At 37.9% G+C, this 9,483-nt stretch overlaps 1 long non-coding RNA gene across 1 annotated transcript; it reads right to left on the bottom strand.

Annotated features, from left to right (window-relative positions):
* Positions 1-3,667: 3,667 nt before the first annotated feature.
* LOC123732611 (uncharacterized) lies at positions 3,668-8,807 on the bottom strand. The gene is made up of 3 exons (XR_006763305.1): positions 8,470-8,807; positions 6,291-6,395; positions 3,668-3,779 (listed from the first exon to the last, which is right to left on the bottom strand). It is a non-coding gene; the product is annotated as an uncharacterized lncRNA (long non-coding RNA).
* Positions 8,808-9,483: the final 676 nt, after the last annotated feature.

The raw sequence follows: 9,483 nt of genomic DNA, 5'->3' as shown, positions 1-9,483 counted from the left end.
CTTCAACACAACAGAGACAAACATTACATCTTTCATCTACTCTGAGCTTGGTGTGTTTTTCACTATCTAATCATGACATTGGGTTGTTCAATGACAGACATGTATTTGTTTAAAAATCTATAACTTAATGATTTCATTTCAGAGAAGACAAATAATAATATTTTTTTACAAAATTGTATATATCTGCCTGCCTCTCAACTGTGACCGTTTCAATTCGTCATATGTAGCAACATTTGAAATGGTGTTTTTTACGTTGGATAAAAGTAGAGACTCAGAGCTAGAAAATGGTATATCAGACACTACAGTTGAGGAACAATGGGAAAGTAATTCTGCTTTGAATGTTGATTAACTTGTAACATCACTTTTGAGAAAATGTCCTTTGAATATTTTGGTTCCTACTGGAGAGCTCTTCTTTGTCTACAGGGCTGTTGCTTTGGCAGATAATGTCACCCATCTAAATAAATAGTTGTTATATATATAATTAACTAAATGTATGGTGTTTTTGTTTTATGTCAGTTTAATTGTTTGTTATGCTATAAACATTTTATTTTATTATAAGTGGTAAAAGGAACTAGAAAATGTTATATTTTGCAATTCTGAGTAATTACTACTTTAATAAAGAATTACACATTATTCAGTACTACTGCAGTTGCTAAATAATTCCAATAGATGGCAGCATAAGACCACAAATGACATTTCAGAATATTAGTTTAGTTTTCTCCCTGGATACACCACCACTCCCCCTCACAGGAAAACTCCTGTGAGCTTCTTTCTGTCCCTTTCCACACTGCTAATGCAAGAGGAAGGACTGAAAAAGCATTTAACAGATTACTGTGAAGTAATATAATGATGATTCATGTTTATTATTACCTGTTTTTATGCTCATGTTTTGAAATTATAGTTCATTAATATAACGATTATCAATAAGTCTGAACATTAATTCAGTCACCTCTAGTTGAGAAAAACGTATTTTCCAGGTACATTCATTGTCAAATTCATCAAACAGCATCGAGCCGCTCTGTCTTCTCTCTCTAGTAGTCAACTCAGCCCCGGTAAAAAGCTGGTGTCGTCGCTCTGCCTTCTCTCTCTAGTAGTCAACTCAGCCCCGGTAAAAAGCTGGTGTCGTCACTCTACCTTCTCTCTCTAGTAGTCAACTCAGCCCCGGTAAAAAGCTGGTGTCATCGCTCTGCCTTCTCTCTCTAGTAGTCAACTCAGCCCCAGTAAAAAGCTGGTGTCGTCACTCTGCCTTCTCTCTCTAGTAGTCAACTCAGCCCCGGTAAAAAGCTGGTGTCATCGCTCTGCCTTCTCTCTCTAGTAGTCAACTCAGCCCCGGTAAAAAGCTGGTGTCGTCACTCTGCCTTCTCTCTCTAGTAGTCAACTCAGCCCCGGTAAAAAGCTGGTGTCGTCACTCTGCCTTCTCCAGGGGCATGTTGGGGTAAATCTACTAACTGGGAGGGTTGAATGATGTAATTTATTGGAGGGCTGGAAGACGCACTCTTGTCTTTTCTATTCCGAGTTTGTTTACTCGCAATATCAGATATTAAGATGATGTTTTATAATGTATGTATACTAAGGTTGAGGTTCTGACTAGTGATAATTTACCCGGTGTTCAATACCTGCTATAGTCACTATTTTTGTTCTCCCGAAAGCAACACAGGCCCATTACGAGATATATAGCTAACTAAAGTAATCAGTGCCAATTTTAGAAAATCATGGGACATATAGTCTGTGGTTGCATGCTATTTTATGTCAATCATATTGCTGCTTGTAACTGATGCTTTGTGGTCTTATGCTGCCATCTATTGGAAATATTTAACAATTAAAAGTTATTAATTCACTTAGACATTGGCGAGGCAGCTGAGAATAAAAAAAAAAACGGAACGTGTCCAGCCTAGTTGAGGCGCCCCGAAAAAAATATTCAAAAGTTCGGTCCTTGGACACAGAAGGGTTAAACAATAAAGTTACCGTCCATCTAGTGAAGAGAGGAGAACCGGACAGAGGTAGCCAGCATCCGTCAATAAGAGAGGGAAGATAGGATAACTAGGATGCTGCTGGTAGAGTAGCTAGCTAGCTTACCTAGCTGTACCGACTAGCTAGGATAACTAGGATGCTGCTGGTAGAGTAGCTAGCTAGCTTACCTAGCTGTACCGACTAGCTAGGATAACTAGGATGCTGCTGGTAGAGTTGCTAGCTAGCTTACCCAGCTGTACCGACTAGCTAGGATAACTAGGATGCTGCTGGTAGAGTAGCTAGCTAGCTTACATAGCTGTACCGACTAGCTAGGATAACTAGGATGCTGCTGGTAGAGTAGCTAGCTAGCTTACCTAGCTGTACCGACTAGCTAGGATAACTAGGATGCTGCTGGTAGAGTAGCTAGCTAGCTTACCTAGCTGTACCGACTAGCTTGGCTAGCTAGCAGGTCGTTCATCTGTCGTTCGTCTCAATGATGATGACGAATCCGGTGAACCACAAAATGAAACAAGGATAGAGAGTGAAAAGGATCTCGCTACACTCATACTGTCCCTGACCGTAAAGCAAAAAGCAAATTGAACAATAAAGTTTGGCGTGTCAACACTGTAACAAACTCTGTCGTTATTCCCCAAAATCACCTCAGCCCACTCTGCGCGTAACCGGACAAAATGCATCGGCGCCACACCGGACGTGAACGCGGACAGTTCTGTACGGGGACGCGGACAGTTCCAGAACGTGGACATGAGCAGTGCAACACAATCAACTAAACCCAGTCTTTACAGTGGGTTACATTAGTAATATTCATTTTTCTTTATGTTAAACAAACATTCTACGTTTTATTATAACAATATCCATAAAGCGTCTCAGAGTAGAAAATTGGTCGTATAAGTGCTGAGAATAAAGACATTTTACACTTATGGGTATAAATTAAAGCTATGCATGAAGTCTCTAGTCCCACCTAGTCGGCAGATATTTAGGACACATCGTGAGCTGTCCTAAGTAGTTAAGAGTTAACAGCAGGTGTCTTGATAATACTATAGAATAATGCAGTGAGTCAGTGGTTCCTGAGCCACATGTAAATGCTTGGTAGTAGTTAAAAATAATGTTTTCATATTTCTGTAGGATCAATCCATAAATTAAATAGACCTACATGCAACAGTATGTCTTGTGCTTTTGACAATGATTTATGTATAATAATTATGTGTAACAAGTGATACCATGTATGTCTCCAAAGCATTTTGTCTTCATTTGGGCAGATTAACTCATGCTATTAATTTCTGAAGATTAACTGAGGTTTTTCGCCCAGCGGCTAAGGAGTTGGACCTGTCGCCGAAAGGTGGCTGGTTTGAATTTAGAGTTGTTAAACGGGTGTGAAGAGTGTGTTGATATAACGATAATATTGTCAAAATTCTGCTTGAAAAAGTATAAGAATTTGTTAAAAAAATATATGCATTTCATTATATTAGCAATAATTTAAGAGTAGGCAAAGTGGTCGTGTCATGTGAAAATTCTATCAAATGTCTTACATTGCAACGAGTACAGTCGGTGCCGTGGAGCCCCTGCAGTACCTCCACAGACCCCGGATTGAGAACCCCTGATTTAGCAGATGCTCTTATCCAGAGTGATTTACAGTAACTGCATTCATCTTAAGATAGCTATTTATTTTGGAAATAAACTTAATAAATTCTTCATAAAATTGTCATCTTACCTCTTAGCTTTGGTGTCATGTCCCCCAGAGAGACGCATTTTAGAGGCAGGGCCCCCCCTCCTCTCTCTCCCCAGAGAGACTCATTTTAGAGCACTGACCCCTGTAAACAGAGATCCAGCATGTTGGTTGTGGTTAACACAGTGACAACTAAACAGAGATCCAGCATTTTGGTTGTGGTTAACACAGTGACAACTAAACAGAGATCCAGCATGTTGGTTGTGGTTAACACAGTGACAACTAAACAGAGATCCAGCATGTTGGTTGTGGTTAACACAGTGACAACTAAACAGAGATCCAGCATGTTGGTTGTGGTTAACACAGTAACAACTAGTTCTTGAATGTCAATTGTTGTCATGTATTCATTATCTCTTAGAGAAATAAAACATTTACTAACAGATACATAGAAACAGTCAGGTGATTTAAAGCATCACATGAACATGTTGTTGTGACATTTAATCTCCATGGTAACTGTCAATAATAATAATAAGTCACTGTTTGTTAAGGTAGTTATAGACAGAACAACAACAATAACAATAACAATAATAATAATAATAATAATAATAATAATAATAATAATAAGTTACTGTTTGTTAAGGTAGTTATAGACAGTACAGCAACAATAATAATAATAATAATAATAATAATAATAATAATAATAATAAGTCACTGTTTGTTAAGGTAGTTATAGACAGTACAGCAACAATAATAATAATAATAATAATAATAATAATAAGTCACTGTTTGTTAAGGTAGTTATAGACAGTACAGCAACAATAATAATAATAATAATAATAATAATAATAATAATAATAATAATAATAATAATAATATTAGTCACTGTTTGTTAAGGTAGTTATAGACAGAACAACAACAATAATAATAATAATAATAATAATAATAATAATAATAATAATAATAATAATAATAAGTCTCTGTTTGTTAAGGTAGTTATAGACAGAACAACAACAACAACAATAATAATAATAACAATAATAATAATAATAATAATAATAAGTCACTGTTTGTCAAGGTAGTTATAGACAGTACAGCAACAACAATAATAATAATAATAATAATAATAATAATAATAATAATAATAATAATTCACTGTTTGTTAAGGTAGTTATAGACAGTACAGCAACAATAATAATAATAATAATAATAATAATAATAATAATAATAAGTCTCTGTTTGTTAAGGTAGTTATAGACAGAACAACAACAACAACAATAATAATAATAATAATGATAATAATAATTACTCTCTGTTTGTTAAGGTAGTTATAGACAGTACAGCAACAATAATAATAATAATAATAATAATAAGTCACTGTTTGTTAAGGTAGTTATAGACAGTACAGCAACACAAGGCCATGTCTCACAATTATTTGTATTCACTAACAGTAGGCTATTTATTGTCTTTCAATCTGTTCTTTTCTAAACGTATCTGAGAATGTAGACAGAAGGGCTAAAACGGACATGATTGATCTGAGGAGGAAATTGTTGATCCATTCAGAAAGTTTTTTTGCATCAAGTGAGAGATGTTATATTATGTAAAGTAAACTAGGTTATAATGTATAATAGCAGTTTGTTAGTGATATGCAGATCAAGGTCTATACCTCGGCTATAGCCTACATATCATAGATGACCAGTCTAAACCTGTTCAGATCAACATAATGTTATAGTCCTACCAGTAGCAGGACAGAGAATGTACTGTATATAACCTACATATCATAGATGACCAGCCTAAACCTGTTCAGATCAACATAATGTTATAGTCCTACCAGTAGCAGGACAGAGAATGTACTGTATATAACCTACATATCATAGATGACCAGCCTAAACCTGTTCAGATCAACATAATGTTATAGTCCTACCAGTAGCAGGACAGAGAATGTACTGTATATAACCTACATATCATAGATGACCAGCCTAAACCTGTTCAGATCAACATAATGTTATAGTCCTACCAGTAGCAGGACAGAGAATGTACTGTATATAACCTACATATCATAGATGACCAGTCTAAACCTGTTCAGATCAGTTCACATAATGTTATAGTCCTACCAGTAGCAGGACAGAGAATGTACTGTATATAACCTACATATCACAGATGACCAGTCTAAACCTGTTCAGATCAACATAATGTTATAGTCCTACCAGTAGCAGGACAGAGAATGTACTGTATATAACCTACATATCACAGATGACCAGTCTAAAGCTGTTCAGATCAACATAATGTTATAGTCCTACCAGTAGAAGAACAGAGAATGTACTGTATATAACCTACATATCATAGATGACCAGTCTAAACCTCTTCAGATCAACATAATGTTATAGCCCTACCAGTAGCAGGACAGAGAATGTACTGTATATAACCTACATATCATAGATGACCAGTCTAAACCTGTTCAGATCAGTTCACAGAGACCATCAGGTTTGTCGGCATGATAAGTGATCATAGCCTTATAATAGTTTGTAGGTAGTCTAGACCAACAGTACGAGAGTCTGCCCGTCTTTCCTACATACCAACACATTTATTCAATGTCACCGAGAAATATGTGCCACAGTTTCAACAGCCATTTTTGTAACTGCGTAGACAACACCCTTACTTTCACGTTCATATGAGGAAATCACAAAACTTCTGACAGTCACTGGTGCAGCCGCCTGTTTTCTTGCAGATGAAGTAGCTTTCACAGGCAACTCATTCAACCAGCCTAAACAACAGGAAATACAAGATGTCAAATGGTCAAAAGTGAATCTCAATAGAGCCATATACATTAGAGAGAGGTATATTGCTGCAGATGTTGGATCTTAATTTGAGCCAGTTTGCTACACCAGGAAAATAATCCTGCAGAAACAGGACATTTGAATTATTGTGTGGATTATAATTAATGAACAGTTTTAAAATGGAAAAGTGGAATTTATCATCTTCAGAAACCTTTTCTAAAGTTTAATTACACTCAAATACACTACAAGTTTAGTTTTTCTGCAACAGGGTGATCAAATTAAGATCCTACATCTGTACAGAGTTTATGTCTTTATCTGAAAAGGGCAGTTTGAGTTATTAGCAATAACATTGCAACTGTCAGCTGATGTAAACCTCTGTGATTGGATGTTATAGACCCCCATGCATATCCCCATGTACAATTATGTGTACAGATGTAGGATCTTAATTTGATCACCCCCCACTGCAGAAGAACTTTCCAGCAATGCAGGAAATGTAAAACTTGTAGTGTATTTGAGGTTTAAAAAGGCTTCTGAAGCTTGTAATTTCCACTTAGAAATTTCAGACTTGAGTTTTCTGTCTCAGTAGTAGTAGACTGTTAGGAGTGTTTTACTGTCATTCACTATACTAACATTACACCAACCTGTCTCAGTAGTAGTAGACTGTTAGGAGTGTTTTACTGTCATTCACTATACTAACATTACACCAACCTGTCTCAGTAGTAGTAGACTGTTAGGAATGTTTTACTGTCATTCACTATACTAACATTACACCAACCTGTCTCAGTAGTAGTAGACTGTTAGGAGTGTTTTACTGTCATTCACTATACTAACATTACACCAACCTGTCTCAGTAGTAGTAGACTGTTAGGAGTGTTTTACTGTCATTCACTATACTAACATTACACCAACCTGTCTCAGTAGTAGTAGACTGTTAGGAGTGTTTTACTGTCATTCACTATACTAACATTACACCAACCTGTCTCAGTAGTAGTAGACTGTTGGGAGTGTTTTACTGTCATTCACTATACTAACATTACATTTAATTTATCTACACACTTTACAATAATCCCTGGCAGGATTCTCACCTTGTAACCTGACTTCATTGCGATTATTTTCTGTTCTGTTCTGTATATTCTGATGGGTGAGGCCTGAGCTGGAATGTGAAGCTAACTGAAGCTGGCTAGCTTTAGAAAACCAGTATATCAAGCCTGTATCATAGTATACCCCTCAGGCTACGTTCAGGTTTCAGCAAGAGGCAGGTATCAACATGCCGAGTCGTAGGCGACAACCTGGGTTGTATTCATTAGTTTACTCCACAGCCAACAGTTTTAAGATGTTAAATAAAACATAAACCGTTTACTCTAAACGCTGTACAATGTGACCTAAACGGTTTCTGTTGCCAAACGTTTTGCTACGGTGGGCACTAATGAATACACACAACCTGTTTTGAGGAAGTGTAAGTTGTTGTTAGTCTCTCGAACAATATTTTTTTGTCTCTCTTTCACAAAACATACCTTCCTGAGTGAAAAGAGTTAACTGTAGATTATAAAGAGAACATGTTTGTTTGTTACTTGTTGTGTTTTAAGCCTGTTTTGAGAAGACAAGTCTATAGACCTATGATACAGTACACTCTTAGAATAAAGGGTTCCAAACGGGTGCTCCTGCCGTCCCCATAGGAGAACGCTTTTGGGTTCCAGGTAGAACCCTTCTGGCTTCCATGTAGAACCCTCTGTGGAAAGGGTTCTCCACGGAACCCAAAAGTGTTCTACCTAGTACCAAAATATGTTCTACAAAGGGTTCTCCTATGGGGACAGCCAAAGAACCCTTTTAGATTGTAGATAGTGTAGGAGCGATCACCCTGGGGCACACAGATGGGCACAGAACGAATTCACCCCACGCATCTAATTTATATCCAAAACATTTTAAGGAGAGTAGGACTATTATAACACTGTCCACCAAAAATATCATCAACTATATGAATACACATAACAATATCAGCAACTATATTAATACACATAACAATATCAACTATATTAATACACACAACAATCGTCGTCTTACCTTTTATCTCTCAATAGAAACAGTCTGAATGATCATTCGGTCGTTGAAAGTTGCTTTCGTTTGCTCTGCTCATTTACATATCAGGTTCTACCTGTTCTCTCTCCGAGTCCCTCTCTCTTTACAGCTCTTACAATGTGCCTTGGCAAACATTCTACAACTGTCTGGAAGTCTATTGGAGGGATGGTGGTGTTCTATTGTGTTGAGACCTGGTGACTGAGACGGCCGTGGCATATTGTGAAACATCAGCAAGTGCAGCAGTCTTCATTACTGAAGCTCCTGCCAATCATGCCCCAACAATCACCAATCACTAAGCTCTTCCCGAGCATGGTCGCAGTCTCTGCTGGTTGCAGTTCTTCTCACCCCAGGGGTAGCAGCTCCTCTCTCTCCCCAGGGGTAGCAGCTCCACTCTCCCCAGGGGTAGCAGCTCCTATCTCCCCAGGGGTAGCAGCTCCTCTCTCCCCAGGGGTAGCAGCTCCTCTCTCCCCAGGGGTAGCAGCTCCTCTCTCCCCTAGGATGTGAAGACATTGGTGGCTTAGCTCATAGCCAGTAGGGGGTCCGGGACGGAATTTCAACTGCTAAAACCATGAATACAACACCAGTGTATTGCCAAAAATGACTCAACAACTTCAAACATAGACTCTGACCTGTCCAATGAGCCAAACTGATTAAAGTCTCTCTCTCTCTCTCTCTCTCTCTCTCTCTCTCTCTCTCTCTCTCTCTCTCTCTCTCTCTCTCTCTCTCTCTCTCTCTCTCTACACACATATCCTATTCTTCTGTTGCTGTCTCTGTGTCTTGTCTGGTGTCTCTCCATCATATCCTATTCTTCTGTTGCTGTCTCTGTGTCTTGTCTGGTGTCTCTCTCCATCACCAGAATAATTGGTGAGGGTTAGGCCTACTGCAATACAACATTCAAAACATGAAAACACAACTACATAACTAGCCTGTTCAACCTCTCTTTCGTATCGTCTGAGATCGCTAAAGACTGGAAAGCTGCCGCGGTCATCCCCCTCTTCA

This window comes from Salmo salar, unplaced genomic scaffold (assembly GCF_905237065.1).
Source record: "Salmo salar unplaced genomic scaffold, Ssal_v3.1, whole genome shotgun sequence".
Lineage (NCBI taxonomy): Eukaryota > Metazoa > Chordata > Actinopteri > Salmoniformes > Salmonidae > Salmo > Salmo salar.
The sequence above is the reverse complement of the archived record's forward strand: the minus strand, read 5'-3'. Positions and strand labels throughout refer to the sequence as shown.